This window comes from Anas platyrhynchos, chromosome Z (assembly GCF_047663525.1).
Source record: "Anas platyrhynchos isolate ZD024472 breed Pekin duck chromosome Z, IASCAAS_PekinDuck_T2T, whole genome shotgun sequence".
Classification (NCBI taxonomy): Eukaryota; Metazoa; Chordata; class Aves; order Anseriformes; family Anatidae; genus Anas; species Anas platyrhynchos.
In genome coordinates, this window is record NC_092621.1 from 28,591,621 (window position 1) to 28,608,387 (window position 16,767).

Genomic DNA, 16,767 nt, shown 5'->3' on the forward strand with positions numbered 1-16,767 from the left:
GTTCAGATGATGCAGGAGTCAGTGCTGTGAGAGCTTTTTTACTTGAGGCTGCAGCCCAGCAGCACACACTTGGAAGCAACAACAGCACACACTTGGAGGCAAGTTTTAAGCAAAGCACTGAGCCTTGCTGTATTCCCCTGCTGACTAATTTATGTAGCAGCCTGCAGGTAACAGAGAAAAAATTTTGTTTGTTTTGTTTTAATTTAATTTAATTTATTTTTTTTAGTTTTTCTTTTCCATCTGGATCAGAGGTAACCACGCTCACAAAGTGCATAAGCATCAATGAATGTCTCCAGATGTACACGTGTCTTTCTAGACTACTGAGTTGGTTCAGTAGTTTGTTCTCTGAAAGAACAAAGCAGCTGGAACAGAAACTTTTTTTCTGACATGAAAGCACCCCAAATCTCAAATAGCTTCACATTGTCCTCAATATCACAATAATTAGCGTATTCCTAAATCCAATGCCTTGCTTCCATAACTTTGACTCTTCAGCATTTATAAGAATGTGTCATTACACAAACAAGCATGGACTTTACAAAAATGTTTTCTTTTTCCTTTAAATTCTCAGTGATTCACAGAATTAAAATCTTCTATGAATGTAGGAGTCTCTGAATATGAAGTCTCACTTGCATTTCTCTTTTCTGAAATAGTGCTGTTGCTTTCAATACCATCAACAATAGTACAGCTATAATTTTCAGAGACTACATGTATTTTCCAAGAAGTGGGTCACAATAGAAAAGACCTCTTAGATGTACATTGATTGTGCATTGTCTCTGCTTCTATCTTATAACTATGTTATTGGCCAGATGAGAAGGAAGTCACCTACAGGAAAGAAAGCACTTTCTTCTCTGCTTCCTGACCACCTTCAGACACTAAATCATGATAACAGTCTTTGCAATGATCATTGATCATGCTCAATAAAGATAACTCTGCAATGAAAAAACATCTGCTGTGGTCTGTATGATGGAGCTGAAATGTTTGTCCTGGGAGAGGACTTATGTGAGATATCCCTAAGTTTTGCAGACTACATCCACTGGACTTAAAGCCTGCAGATTTGTTGATGTGATTCTCCAGGTGGGGTAAATGTTGCTGTGACCTGTAGTCCCAGCAGCCATATTGATTTCAGTTGTCTAAAAGGAGAATGGACGTGGGGCTAAAATTATAAATGTCTATTTAAATGAAGCTTTACAGTGAAAATCATTTGAAAATGTTTCCTGACTAGCCCTGAGTACAGCCACACCATGTCCTACACTCCTGCTCTAGCAAATAATACCGCTAGCAGACAGGGATCTGTGCTCTTTACAGGTAACTGTAGTTGCCAAGAGCAACTGGGGAAGACTGAATTCAAGTCTTGGCTCATAAAGAAAAAGGGAAGGAATTCCAAATGACTTGTTATAATTTCTGAATTGACTTGCACTGTCCAATAACCAAATAATTTCAGACCTACTTTAAAATCAAAGTTTCATCTTCTGCTGGAGAAATCTCCTGAACCTCACATAATCTATTGTTAGGTTGGAATCCATCTCACAACAAATGCTTCCTTTTAACCAGATTATGCCACAGGAGAAGAATTTCAGTTGAATGTATTCAATTTTTTTTTTTTCTTTATATATACCTTTTAATTTCAATTTTAATTAATTAATTTATTTTTTTTTCTGCTGGTATGCAGAGCTGTGGGATTAACAAGGTAGCCCCATTTACATTATAAGTGTTTTGGCTTATTTCTATATATATAGTACTCTCAAGAAATATTTTCCTTTTGGAAGTTAGAAAATCAAATTAATATATTCTATATTTTTCCTTGAAATTGCAGCTTCCTATTTTCTTTTCTTACTTTTTCTCTTCAGTTTCAGCATTTAACTGTATCTCTTGTATAAACCTTTTGAACAGCAGCTGCACTCACTATCAGCATGAGACAATACAGAAACATATTGTTCCTCACAAAAGAGTGAAAGATTGAAAAAGGGTGAGAAAGAAAGTGAGAGGCCAGGACCTCTTCTCTCTGGTCAGGCACCGACCATCCTAGGACTCCTTCTGAGCCCTGTGGGGGGCTGGCAGGAAAGAATCTGTAGCCACAAAGACATGTTATCCAGAACCAAGGCTTGAACCTAATTGTAAGCAGATTTTGCCCGCCTTTTTTGGATGAATGATGGCCTACTGGCATGTGACCTGGCTTGGCAATTTCCCTACAGTGTCCAGGCTGCCATAAAGAGATACGTAATGTCTAGAGTGATAGGAAACTCTTTAGTGCAGATGGTACAGAGCTGCCTCATAAAATGACTCACTGTGAATCCTCACAGAAATCTCTGCTATAAAAATGATAATGGAAAAAGCACAAGAAAATGCAAAATGTCCTAAGAACAGTTTTTTCCAGCTCATGTCTTCCATTTTAGATAATAATAATTATTATTATTATTAAAAAGGAAAAAAAGAAAGAAAGAAAGAAAGAAAGAAAGAAAGAACGAAAGAACGAAAGAAAAGAAAGAAAGAAAGAAAGAAAAATGTATTTTACAACAAAAACAACATCATCCCCTTCATTATTTTTGACTGGCCAGGCACAATCAATAGGTATTGGAACTGTAGAGGTGGAGAGAGCTGTTGGAGATGGCAAAATGATAACTTGACATGCTATGGCCATTCCTTAGGGAAGAGGAACTTACTTCTTGGGAAATGGTGTATGCACGCAAATTCGTTTCTCCTTTTTCCTTTCCCCTTGCTCTTCCAATAAGGAGAGGAAGCACTTAACTAGAAAAAATGGTACCTGTGGTTTTCCCCAGGAGAATCACTGAGTTTTACTTCATTAATAGATTCTGAGCACCTGTGGATGGAGTTTTTCCTGTAATCCCTGATAATTAAGAATTTGTATCGTAGGAGATAATTTGCCATTGAAGTCATGTTTCCAAGTCCTTTCTTTGAATTTTCATGCTTTTTCACTTGCTTTTCAGCATTAATTTACTGAGCTTTTGCAATGTCTATTCCTAATCTAATGCAACTCCTCTGTAGCATTCCAGATTGCCTGTGACTTTCATTCAATTTGCTCTGTTTAGGGGGAACAGGCAGTAACACAAGAACAGGAGTAACACAAGAGTCTGAGAAGTTGTAAGCTCTGAATGTGTTTAACTTTTTCTCCTCTTTCCACCATAGGCAAGGGTATCAGAACTCTAAGTAGGAACATACGAACCATTTTGAAAGACAAAGCATTATCTGCTTGAAGATTACAGTGCTATTTTGATGGTGATACAGGGCACCTCATGCTCATATTCCACAGCTGCTAAGTCAGCAGTTTAATGTGGTATAGAAACAAGACCTTTACTTTCCCCCATTCAGCTTGCTTTGGTTAGATTTGCAGTGTAGTTCCTGCCAGAGCAAACTAGATTTTTTCTGTAGGAAATCAATCCCAAATTGCAGCACCATAAACTCACTGAGGGGGAAGTAGGGTCTTGTGAAGGAAGAAGGGTCTGAACAAAAGTCTGGTCCTCCGGGCAGCTGCAAACCACACAAGTGTTCAGAGCACTTGATCCAGGAAATCAAAACAGCTCTAGTCCAAAGGAAATCTTCATAGAGAAAGTGTAGAGGAGCTCCAGTATGAATTGTCCTCTCAATAGGTACACACCTGCTGCAATGCTTCCTTTGCTCAGCCTGTCTATGCAGGACTTGATAGCACCACTGTCTTTCAAGGACCACTGAACAAACCCATCCATTAACTTACACTACAAACTCTCTGGTCATTAACTCCAAGACCAAGATGTTATCTCCTCAAAGTAAATGACCATTCTGAGGATCTTTTAAGAAATCGTTCTCCATCTGTACTGCCTGTGACTTTCTAACTTTGTGTATATATCTTCCTAAATGAACCAGATGTTCCTAGCCACCTTATTCTGGGTTCCCACAGCCAGTGGCTTTGTGAAGAATTTTATGTAGAGCTGTCTTCAACTGTCATTTGTTAAGGCACTACCCTTACTCCATGCAAAAAGGCAGAAAAGGAAGGGAAGAAATGGTACCTGTGACTTTTCTTGATTGTTGATGACAGTGAGGTATCTGCATGCCATCTCATGCACACATTTTATATGGCTGAGGTTGGAAGGAACCTCTGGAGGCCATCCGGTCTAATCCCCTGCCCAAGCAGGGACATGCAGAGCAGGTTTCTCAGGACCACATCCAGGTGGCTTTTGAAGATCTCCAGGAGGGAGACACCACAGCCTCTCTGGGCAACCTATGTCTGTGCTCTGTCACCTGCACAGTAAATAAGTTCTTCCTGATGATCAGATGGAGCTCCCTGTGTGTATCTTTTTGCCCATTGCCTGGCTCTGTCCTCTTTGCACCCTCCCTTCACCACCTCCAGTCCTTTCATCATCTTGTTGGCCCTTTGCTGGACTCTTTCTAGTATGGCCATGTCTCTCTTTTCCTGGGGAGCCACAGAACTGGACAGAGTCCTCCAGGTACAGCCTTACCAATGCCGATTAGAGGGGAAGAATCACCTCTCTTGACTGCTGGTTATACTTTGCCTAATACAACCCAGGATACCATTAGCTTTCTTAGTGGCAAGGGCTCTTTGCTGGCTCATGTTCAACTGTGTCCAGCAGGAACCCCAGGTTCTTTTCTGCCAAGCTGCTTTCCAGCTGGGTGATCCCCAGCGTGTCCCAGTGACTAGGGCGGGGGTGGGGGTCCTCCCTAGGTGCAAGACCTTGCCACAGTAACCTGTTGGGATGAGTCTGTAAAAATGCTGAGATCTACATGAAGAGATAATGACTTTCTTTCCTCAGTGACTGTCCCACTGTGGTATGCAGTGACAGGTTTCAGACTGAGCTCTGCCTGCCTGCACTGAAGCTAATGAGGCAGAGGGCATGCCCTTTTTGTGAGCAGGAACCCACTGTTATAAGCTGTGGGGAAATGGGCTGAACAGCCGGAATTCAAGCAAAATAATCTATGAGTGGTATCAGTACATCCACTTCTCTAGAGTAACATCTGTCCAATGCCTCTGGACTTAGACTTCACGCTGACTTTTAAAGCTGTAATTTTGCGGGATGGTCCTCCTAACAGCACACAATGGTTGCAGAGGATCACAGAAAGACTGCGAAGAGTTTCTGTTTTGAAGATGAAGAATTCTTTGACACCACTGAAGTATTTTGTAAGCATGTCTAGGACTTAACATTTTGCCTTCAAATCAGATGAGGTTTCCCTTAAAGCAAAGTCTGAGACAGATTGTAGTCACGTGACCCACACTATACAAAACAATATTTAATCTTAAAAGGGAAATGAATTCCATGCTTGTATTTGATATGGCAATGCATATGCTGCTCTGAATTTGCAGCACGCTGCATAACACTTTATATACAGGCTGTTAAAGGTTGACTCAGGGAGGTTATGGAGAGAAAAGTCAGAAACACAATCCTGAATCTTTCTCTGCCATGCTATAAAATCAACTATTTTTTGTCTACATAAACAATTTAATTTTAGAACCGAGTCCCAGGAATGTGGACCTGTGATGAAAATATGTAATTCAATTTGAAGCTGAATATTTGGTGATAAAAGTACTCCCAGGAATAATATTTGAAGAAGGGTTACATTCTTCCATACTTTTGTTGCCTGCTTTATTCTGGCAAAGTAAATAAAGCACTTGTACTTGTACTTAACTCACTACATCAGAAATGATAACTGATGAGGTTTCTTAAGCATTTCACTGTGCACACATATACACTCACATACATACCACTTACAATGACCATGAAGTTATTTGGAATTTTGTCACAGATTTGTTAAACTCCAAGATTTCTAACTTGCAGTGGGAAAAAAAAATAAAAATCACAAGAGATAGGAGACCTTCGTTAGACTTGTTAATTAGCTGGCAGTTCTGCAGAATCCCAGTGAGCATTCCAAAGTCATTTATATATATGGCTTTATAGGATAAAAGAATGTTTTGGCAATTCCAAGTTTGTAATTTAATTATGCAATTGACTCTTTCTATTGTGTCTTGTAAACAATTTTTAATACACTACATACCAATGAATGCTCTGTGTTCTATCCTTTTTCTGCTGTTAAAACTGTGATTTTAAAATGATATACATGAAAAAAAAAAATCCTTTTCCTCCTACAACCAATCAGCACGTCCAAAAAAAGAAGCTAATATATTTTTTTTTTCTACAGAAATGGTTCATAAGTTGCATTTTGCTGGGTGGACAAAAAACTCTGAATAAATTACAGTGAATTTCCTGCACTGAAATCCTACAAACCATCTAAGGGAATCGGTATGAGTAATGGTACAGTGTAGTGCTCTTTAATATGCTTCATTTTAAGTCCAGACTTTGTCTCATTAAACATGGATGCAAGCTGCAAAGTTTGGATTCAGTCTTTTTAATGACTATTTTGGAAGTTCAAAAGTGTTTTTTTTTTTTTTTTTTTTTTTTTTTTTTCCCAGACTGTTACATGGAAAGGCTCCTGCTGTGAGGTTTGGATAAAATCTGGGGTATTGGTTCAGTTCTATTTTTGTTTCTAATGTACTCAATCCACAGCATTTGGAGCCTGCCATAAACCCCCTCTGCTAAGCATGCATATCGTTAAAACATGCAGAAGACTTGGCTCTAAGCTAGCGTCGCCTAATGGAAGCCAGCAGAACTGTGGGCTGGAACAAGCCCCTAGCTGCATTGCATGACAGCAATGAACACCTGGGCTTGTTGGAAACGACAAAATCAATGACATTTCCTTAGGGATGACTGAATTGACTGAAAGCTGGGCACCCCAACTTGGACAAGAGCAGCTCCTCCAAAGTGCCACTGGTACGCAAGGAGTGTCCTTCGGAGGCACTGCTAGATAGAAACAATGTCTCTGGCCGTGCTGCTTGCAAAGCAACTGCACTTTTACAGCTGAAAGCAAGGCTCGCTCTTGAATTAACAGCGAAATATGGCTGGCTTTCCCAGCTGCTCTGCGAGATCTGTCTGTTGGCACTGCAAGCCTGTGACCGGAGATGGGAGGGGGTGTTTGCCGCAGCTGCTCCCCGGCACAGCTGAAGAAGTGCCTCTCCCCGCTGCTTGCATGCAATGTGTGGAGCCCAGCAGCACCCCGTGGCTCCCAGCAGAGCACTCCGAGCCACTGCACCACCTCTGTTTTACCAGCAGCTTCTTTCCATATATCCCTTCCACGCCTTCATGTCACTAACCCTGTCCTGCATATGAGGAGGCAAGGGTAGGGAGAGATAAATGAGGAAATGAAAGTTTCAGGGGAAATTCATTTTTTGACCCTTTCTCTGCAGGACTATCCTTCCCTTCCAACAGGCATGCCAAAGGATGGGCTGTCCTGAAGTATGACAGCAGAGTCAGGTACCTGCTTTCTCTGTATATGGTGCCATTTTTGGAAGCTGGGGTGTCTTTAATGATTACATTGTAAGGTCGTATACACCTCAAGTAGACCATGACTAGTTTGTTTTGATTCCTGGGGAGAAGCCACACTGCACATCATACCCATCAGTGCTGGCTTTCTTATTTGTGTTGCACTAACAAGGCATTGCGTGGGCTGCCCTTAATGCAGCACACCAAGCAGGGCTTTAGGTGCTGGATACAGGAGACTAGCTTAGGGGAGAAAGTGTTGAGGAAAATCAGAAACAAAATCCCATTTTTTTTTTCTCTGCCATGCCATAAAATCAACTACTTTTTGCCTGTGTAAACAATTTCATTTTTGAGCTGAGCCCCAGGAATGTGGACCTGTGGTGAAAATGTATAATTCAATTTGAAGCTGAACATTTGGTGATAAAAGTATTCCCAGGAATAATATTTAAAGTAGGATTACATTCTTCTGTACCTTAGTTGCTTTATTTCTTTGGCATGATAAATTAAGGCACTGTTTACCTTTCACCCCAAACACCTCAGCTGATATTTGATGAGGTTCACTTACGCTTTTTGCACATGCTTCTAAAATGGCTACCATATTATTTGCCTGTACATAAAGTAAATGCAAAACATTAAGATTTGTAGGCTCCTCTGTCAAGCAGGCTATGGAAGACTGTGGGTTTTGACAGGGTGGTAGGTCTAAACTAATTCACGAGACAGCTGTTGACAACTGTGAAGACTATTTCGTCTGAATAGCAACGCTTAGAAATATCTTTGATTTCCTTTGTGGAAATAAGAAAAGAATCTCACCCATGCCATAAATACTTTTAAACCACTAAGGTTTTTGTGAACGACAGTTGGAGATAATTATGTCTGAACTGTGCACGGTTAAGGAGACTACTGAGGGGATCAGTAGCCCGTGCATTGTGCAGGTCATTGGGTGGGAGGAATGGAAAGGACCACACATTTGCCCTTTCCACCAGTCAGGAACCCTCTGGGGTGATGGGGGATGCAAAAGAAGGACCTTCATCACATGTCTGTTCTCCCTGTGACAGTGTGAAGCCAGGATACCCCCTGCCTCACCAGCTCCCCTGTGGGACAAAGGTGCCCCAGAGCTGCAGCAGCCCCTGCAGACCAAAGCAGCCCAGGGCTCCTCCAGCCTCTGCGCAGAGGCTGACCTCTAGCCACCACACATCAGTGTGGGGGGATCCTGGGGGCAGGCTCACATCCCCACCTCTCCCAAACTGTGCCAATGGCATCTTGGTAGATGCTGAAAAGCTGGGCAAACATGCCCAGCAAAATCCCTCTGTGGAGTAACCTTGCACATGATTATAAATCTATCAGGGGCTTATGGAAAAGTCATTTTGACCTGTGTGTCTCTTCTGCCTCCTTACTGTGATTACTGAGAAAAATAACTCAAAGAACTTGATATGCTCACTTTTAGTCAAAGGCACATTTTTACAGTACTACCAGAATGCTAAACTGGGACTCTTCTGATATTTGGAGCTTCCGGACATGAAGCCTTTTTGCCGTAAAATATATTCTTCCCAAAGCTTAAGTGAACCTCTGAGATTTTGAAGCTGTAACCATAGCAAACATAATTTAAAGAGAGAGAAACATGTTTTGTCAGTGTCGTTTCAGCTCTGAGTGGTGCAATCTCTATTTCTCTAAGATACGCAGTCTTTCTGTTCTCAAAGCAGAGCTGGTAATATCAAAGAATTCCAGTGAACTATTACAGTTAAAAAAGAAAATTAAGTTAGATACATGAGTATTCAAAGGGCTTTCTAAAATATCATGACAGAACGACCTTCAAAGAAAATGTCAGTTTCAATAAGCGGTCAGCCCAGCTGTAATATCAACCCCCTTTCTTGGGATACTGAGGAACTGCAAAAGCTCTCAGGAGTGGGAGGTATTTGCTTTTCAGTCCAGCTTGAATTATTTCAATATTAGATTTTATTGGATCTATATGTAGCTATTTTACGGCTCTTTAATGTTTATGGTGTATTTATTATCATTCCTACATTTTCCCTGCAGCAGTACTGAGGAGGGACTATCTAAAGGTTGTGAAGATTTGTTACTGTACTTTTAATTTACAACCTTCCCATACTTTCATTTGAAGAGCTCTGTGGTGTGAATGACATCCGTTAAGTCTCACAGTATCCAGCTGAATCCATAGTTCCGTATAAAATGCATTTTAAGTAGAGGTAAACTGAGTCCTGGAGCAGTTAGGGCAACAAAGCAAGTTTACGACAGAGACTGGGAAGGAAGCTGGAGACTGGAGATCCCTGTGTCAACTATGTCACTAAACAGATTAAAAATATCACTCCATTGTTCAAGCATTTTTTACATAGAATTAGAGGAGTAATGTTAAAATTCAACCCATTTCCTAAGGAAGAGTGTAGGGTGATGGCAAAAGGGAGATAGGGTTTGATTTGGTTCCAGAAGCAGGTCCAGACCTAACTTACATAGGCACAGATGGTGTCGGACAAAGGAGGAGCGCTCACATTGTGCCCAGCACATCTCAGCCTGTGCTCATGTTCCACGTTTTTTCATGTGAAGAGATCCATGGTGTGAGTCCTGTCCTGAGGAGAAATCCTGTCTGGACTCCTCATTTGCTGTGGACACACCCCTTATTTGCTCATTGAATGTGCTCATTGCTTGCCACTTCCCCTTTTTCGCTTTTCCTACACTGAGACAGTTTGCTTAGATTCACATATAAATGATTTTTTTTTTTTTCTCCAGTGCTTGAAGACAAGTTTTGTCAGAACTTGTCTATTCCATCTTCTTGTAAAACTTCTGCATCCACATGTTCTCAGCCTTTATGACACTCCATGTACTGGATCTGGAACTTGTAAGAGACTTGCTTTCCTCCATGGCAGCTATTTGGACACTATGTCTGATAGAAACAAGGTGCTTTGCTGGTTTTCAGCGACCTATCTACAGGAGAGGAAAATTGGCAGATGCCTCAAGTGCTATGCAAAGAAGTCTGAACCTTGACATCTTTAAGACAAGACTTGATTTGTTGTTGTGGGCACAGAGTGAATGAGATTCAGATGTCAGAGACTAGTCAGTTAACCTGTAGGGTTCCCCGTCTTTAAACCTGTTCCTAATTATTTCTCTGCAAACTTTAAAAATGAGTGATCCTTCTGTACAAACATGTCATCTCAATGTAGTCTACGAGACAAGTCCAAAGCCCTACCCAGTCACCTCACCATTGCAGAAGAAAGGGGAAGGGACATATACGGTATGAGATATGATGGCAAACACTTGCTGTTGCCATGTTGTGTTTGAGGTCAGGCAGGTTGTACGGCCCTCACAGGTGACAATTTCTCCATGTACCATCAGACAGGCAGACACTGCAAGAGTCAGTAGCCCAGTTTTAGGGCATGGGTGGCCAGGTCTTTTGGGAAGCTGTGCCACAGTTAAAAAAGCACTTCCCCTTTCTCCCTTAGCCTCAGACTCTGAAAACAGGTTAGTAGTGAGTTCACCTGCAGAAGTGTGAAGTCAGAAGAGGGGAAGAGGCACTCTGTCAGAAAATTACCTGAGTTGTAGTAAACAGTTGGCTATGCTGAAAGACACCAGGAGCGGACTTTCCTAGCACAGCTATACTGCCTCAGGCGTTGCTGGATACCCCTTAGTGCCAGACAGAGGGACCCCTGTTCCTCTTCCCTTTCTGTCTTGGATTTTTCTTTGCCGATGTTTTCCTTTACTAAAGAGCTGTTTTTTCCTCCAGTGCTCATGCTCCACAGGTGAATGATTCGCTGTTGCATCTGTAGGTGACAATGTCACTCACCTAGTGTTTGGATGCTGTTTTCATACCTAAGGGAGAATTTGCCTTCTTGTTTGAACCAAACTGGAGTGCACTGTTGATAAAAGAATATGTAAAGCATATTACATTTTTAATGCTATGATTACAATACATCCTCATGAAAGTAATAACTGTATTTGGATTATCCTCTTTCTACCTCTTCTCCCACCTTCTTATCTTTCCCAAATCATGCTAACAGGCAGAACTTAAATTGAGCTGTGTTGTGAGTTCAGAGTCCTCTGGTTTTCAGCCTGTCGGTAGTTTGTAGTCTATGGCACTGTAAACAGAGCTGTTCTTGGAAATATAATGGCTTGATAAAAGCATATAGTTTCAAAACCACTCAACAAAATATTCATCAGAAGGGATCTCCTGCTATTGCTCCCCACATGTAGTCAATATATCACTTTAACTACAGTGCATTTACCCTCTGTTTATCATCCCTTCTGAAGCCATGTGGAATACTCATCTTCTCTAATCCTTGTCTATAGTATTTCCAAAGTACTTTACAAGCTTGGAGTAACTGACTTTAATGCCTTGCAGCAGCTGAGCTGGTAGCATATATGATACCTTAAATGTAACAATCAAAGGAGCATGCAAGATTTTGGTATTTCCGCTGGCTTGCAGATGTGCAGTATCCAAGTCCAAAAACTGTAATGTCAAGTTTAGACTGAAAGTGCTTAAAACAAAATAATGTCTCACTGCTCTGTGTCAACACCACCATAATATGAGAGGGTATTCTCTGATAGAGAGAGCATGAGTATTAAATATCAGTTATCCGAACCCTACAGTAATTTCTTTTTTGTATGTGTGTCCATGAATAACCTTGCTCAAGATTTATGTAATGGAGTGTATTGTTTTATTAATCCAGAGCATGTGGTATTCTCCAGGTGCTAAGCTTTGATCTCCTTGCCCTTCTATGTATTAAGTTTTCTGGTTCTCATTGACACTGATGCTCTTGATTTAAGGTAATCCTCTTATTGTTGGGGGCAGGAAAAAAATGCAAGTGAACTCTACAGTGAACCTGGAATCTTTTTCCTTTGTTTCGTCTCAGTTATGATTGAATCTCCACTAAATTCAGCTCAGCAGAATCCAGCCACTGCTTTTAGAAGTAAAAGTATATCTTTCTGCAACATTTTATGGCATGGAATGTCGTTTATGGCACATTATATTACAGTTTGAAATGCTAGCATCCACTAACTAGAGGACGTGTGGGTTTATATTAAAACAACTGAGCAGTGTTAAAAAATCAACCAAAAACCCCAAGAAGGCAGTTTTCCATGTCCCTTGGCTGGTAATGGAGAGAAAGAGCAAGACTGTGGGTACAGGAGGAGTGGAAGGTATGTGGCAGGGGAAAAGAGAACAGGACAGTGAAAAAAAATGCTAAAGCAAGTCTTTCTCCAAATGGGCCAGCATACAGGTAGGCTGCAGATAGGAGGACAGGCTGAGGAATCTTCTCACTTTGCTTCTGAGGTAACTCCTGATGAGCCACTGCTTATCCTCCCAGTCCCTGTTGCAGCTGACACTATCTGCCCATCTCTTGCCTCTGTTCTGGCATTTTTCTCACTACCTTAACAACTCATTTCATGGTATATGCTGACTTGAGGTAGCTTGCTTTTTGGAGTCAGAGCTGCTGGGCTGGGAACATGGAATGGACCAGTGCAGGTCAGAGCAGGTTTGGGACCTGCTCTTTAGTCCTGCTCAGCCCATGGCATCCCTGATATGCTGCTGAGTGTGTGTGTGTGTGTGTGTGTGTGTGTGTGTGTGTCTGCAGATCTCTGCAAACATGGGGTCACCATCAAGGCTGATAGGGTGGTCAGGGGGGAGTAACTCTGCTCTGAAATCAGGGATCAGTGTGTGGGTGGAAATAAAACATGTACATTGCTTGAGCTGTAGGTAGCTGGGAATGGGGCATTGATTCCATGAAGAACTGCAGGACAGAAGAGATCAAAGGGACCATCTTTCCATCCCCAAGCTCCAGACCAGGATTAGCTATGCCAGCATTTGTTTGGGCAGATATCTGTCCTGTGTGTCCTTAACATGCTCCTCTATGGGAGATATCTTACTCTCCCCAGGCAATATCTCCCAACATTTAACTGCCATTGTCATTAAAAAAGGTTCTTCTTAAAGTTAGTCTGAATCTTTGCTGATAATGAAGCTCGTTTACTTGTTTCCTTATCTTCAGTAGACATAGTGAAGAGTTCACCTCCTTTCTGTTTGCAGGCACCCTAAACATAGCTAAAGATGGTTATTGCTGTCTCTCCTTTATCTTCCCTTTCCGTTTTGAAACAACGCAGCACTTCAATATTTCCATGAAGATCTCAATTTTCTAGTCACTCTCATGACTACTTGAAGTGGGACTGAAGCCTTCTTGAGCTGGAGAGACTTACCAGAGCCAAATGGAATAGTATAATGAATTTACATGTCCATCAGATCATCAAATTATGTTCTTGCTTAGACATTTAGGTAGGGCATTTAGCCCTTCCCCCTCCCCAACCAGCTAGCTCTTTTTGACTTTTGTGCACCTTGTGTAAGTGTTCAACCTTCAAAATTTTTTTCTGCAGTACCGCTTCTCTTCCAAGGCCTCCCAGTCGTATTTTTATGCAGATGATTATTCTTCCCTAAGGGACTTGAATATGTCCTGGTTGAACCATATATTATTTATTTCAGATCAGTCCTCCAGCTTCTTAAGATGACTTTGAATTCTGGTCTTATCCTCTGATGAACTGTCCTGCTCTACTTTCCACTATTTATGAATTTAGTGAGAATGCTATCTGTTCCAAATAACTAATGTAAATATTGCAGAAATTAATGCAGTTAATGAAAATTCTGCAGTTAATTAAATACTGAAAAAATAGTTGTGAAAATATTCCAGAGCCATTACTATTGCCATATATGAGTTACAGGTGACAAGACACCCACTGATAATCTCACTTATTTGGTGAAAATTTTTCTAACTAGTTATGCATCTTTTTCATGTTGATCTCTGTGTTCAGCAAGTTTGGTCACTTTTCCTTCTAGATGTAGAACTGAAAGAAAAAAAAAAAAAAGAGAGAGAAAAAAAGACTAGCATTTTTATGCTGCATTCCAAAATTTCAAATAGCAATTGTCCTGAACAGTGCAGATCTTGCTTTTTTTTTTTTTTTTTTTTTTTATGCCTTGGAATATAAAAGAAATTCACTTAATACCAGAGAGCACATCAGACATTTGTATGTTTATTTGAGTTTACCTTGTGAAATACATAATGCTTATAGATCAAATACAAAGATGCATGAGCATTAAGTAGATCCCTTTCTGGGCCACTAAAGTGCTTGGGGGACATTATACAGCTTTCCTCACCTGATAAACAATGGCCTGGTACACTCCTAGGAAAAATAAAATCTTGCAGAAAGGTTCTTTGACCATGTCAATTTCGTAACAAATGAACAGAGCAAAATATTACTACGAGATATTGTTTTCAAAACAGGTGTATCAAAGTATTGCAAAAAATGCTACATTATTTTTATTTTTTATCTATAAGGAAAATGTGGCAGTTTCTCCACTCAGATTTCTTTTCTAAGCTCTTTTTTTTTTTTTTTTTTTTTTTTTTTTAATAAAATAGCATCATTACATTTACACTTTTGTTGACATTTTTTGTTGAAATTCTTTGTAATTCTTTGTACTCACTTCTTATTAGCGGTGTTTGGAAATGAAGTTTACAGAGATTTTTGTTTGTTTGTTTTCAGGCTGGGCACCCTGGATAGTGATGTTTCTTTGCCCACTGATGCAGTGGTACCAAGGGGCTGTAAATGGTCACAGACAGGGATGGACTTACTGCCACAAGGGCTGGGACTTCTGCAGCTCTTGCATAAGCTAGGGGTGCGGGGTGAATTTGTCTCCTTGCTGCATGTGGGGACAGCAGGTATGGGAAGGGGTGAACTTGGCTGGTCCTTGCCAAGGCATCTGCCTCCACCACTGGTGTAAGGCTGGCACCCTGGGGTGATTCTCTCCTTTCCAAAACAGACACTGAAAGCACTAGGGGTAAAATGCCCTGTAGAGGTGCCTCTTTTTCCACAGACTACCAAGGGAGCATTGAGATGCTTGGTGCTCAATCTCAAACACACTTTACATGCCTGTTCTGAATTGACCAAGATCCCTGTGGCAGGGCTGGAAACTGCACGGAGGTACCTCCACTGTCAGGCCAAATCTCATGCCCTGATCCTTCACCAGCTATCAGACCCATGTGGTAAAACGTGTATCCTGGAGTCAACGGATGCAGAAAGCTTTGAGCACTTCCTTGTGCCTGTGAAAGTCAGTTTCTTTGTCCCTGCCAAATCTGGACAGTTGTGTTCATGCAATGACTGCTGGCCTATGGAGAGAGGGGTTTTAGCTATACTCTCAAATGTAATTCCTGTCAGAGGGAGTAAAGAATTTATCTCGGGATTCTGGAGGCAGCTGAGATAATTTATGGATAGAGAAGACAGGAGGATACATAGCTTCAAAAATGTTGTTAGTTTGTGTAATATGCAAGGAAGACAGTGTAATGGAGTGCGTATAAATGGAAATAGTACAAATATTTTTCCAGCATCCTTAGGGTATTGGAAAAAGATTTCCGTTCTACTAGTTGAATTGTCATGAGGGATTTTCAAGGGTCAAGTTCCATATTGCAAGGAGGATATGAAACTTTTAGGCCACTTATTGCATGGACATGTGAAGCAAAGATTGTGCATGCTTGGAGGTTGTAAAAACAATTGGCTCTTTTATGTTTGAAAAGAGGCTTTGTGTCATGGGCTGTATTGCATCACTGAGTCTTAATCTCTTGAAAAGCATGATTGAGAAGACAGTGCTGTGCATGCTGAAGGAGTATGGCAGGCTCATTAGAGGGTCTACAATGAACCCTCACAACAAGTGGCATAGTAGAAGCTGCACATCATGTGATTTGTGCAGATTGCAAAATATGAAACTCAGCAGTGAATATGATATACTTCTTTTAAAGAGGCCCAGTAAACTGAAAAAAATAAATTTCCTGATCAGCGTTCCCTTGTGCTATGACTACTGAGAGTTTTGAATCAAAAATGTTTTGTCTCCATGGTGTATACTTGTGAAGCTTTTCCATTCTTCTCTAAACTTTGAGACACTTTAGCTTAGCTGTGAGGAAGTAGAACAGCACATAGTCTTCTGCTCCAGGTGCAGGTTGGGAGCAGCCCTCTGGAAACTTAGGAGCACCTAGGCAGGCTTTTAGACACTGGAAAACTTTATTGGACCAGACATTTGTTCAATAGAAGTAGGACATGAACACACATGGAAATGAGAAAAGGAAGTAAAATCAGTGATGTTTTATTGAGCTGTATTGTGGTTCTTGTGGTATCAACAACATGCAGAAAAACACAGAACTGCAGCCCACATTTTTCTTGCTTTTTAACAGGTCCAAGTCTCCATAAGCTGCTACCAAGACTCTTTCTTTTATCAGTATTTTATCACTAGCTCCTTGGGGAAGCCTCAGAATAGATTTTATTTTCAGATTTTTTTGTAGTTCATTTTAAGCATAAGCCTCAAGTGCAGTTTTGCTTTTCTCTTTGTCTAGGTTGTTGTTAGATTTCCTACCTATTACAGCTTCTTAATATAATACAGTATATAACCTAAAGCTTCCCCACACACATAAAA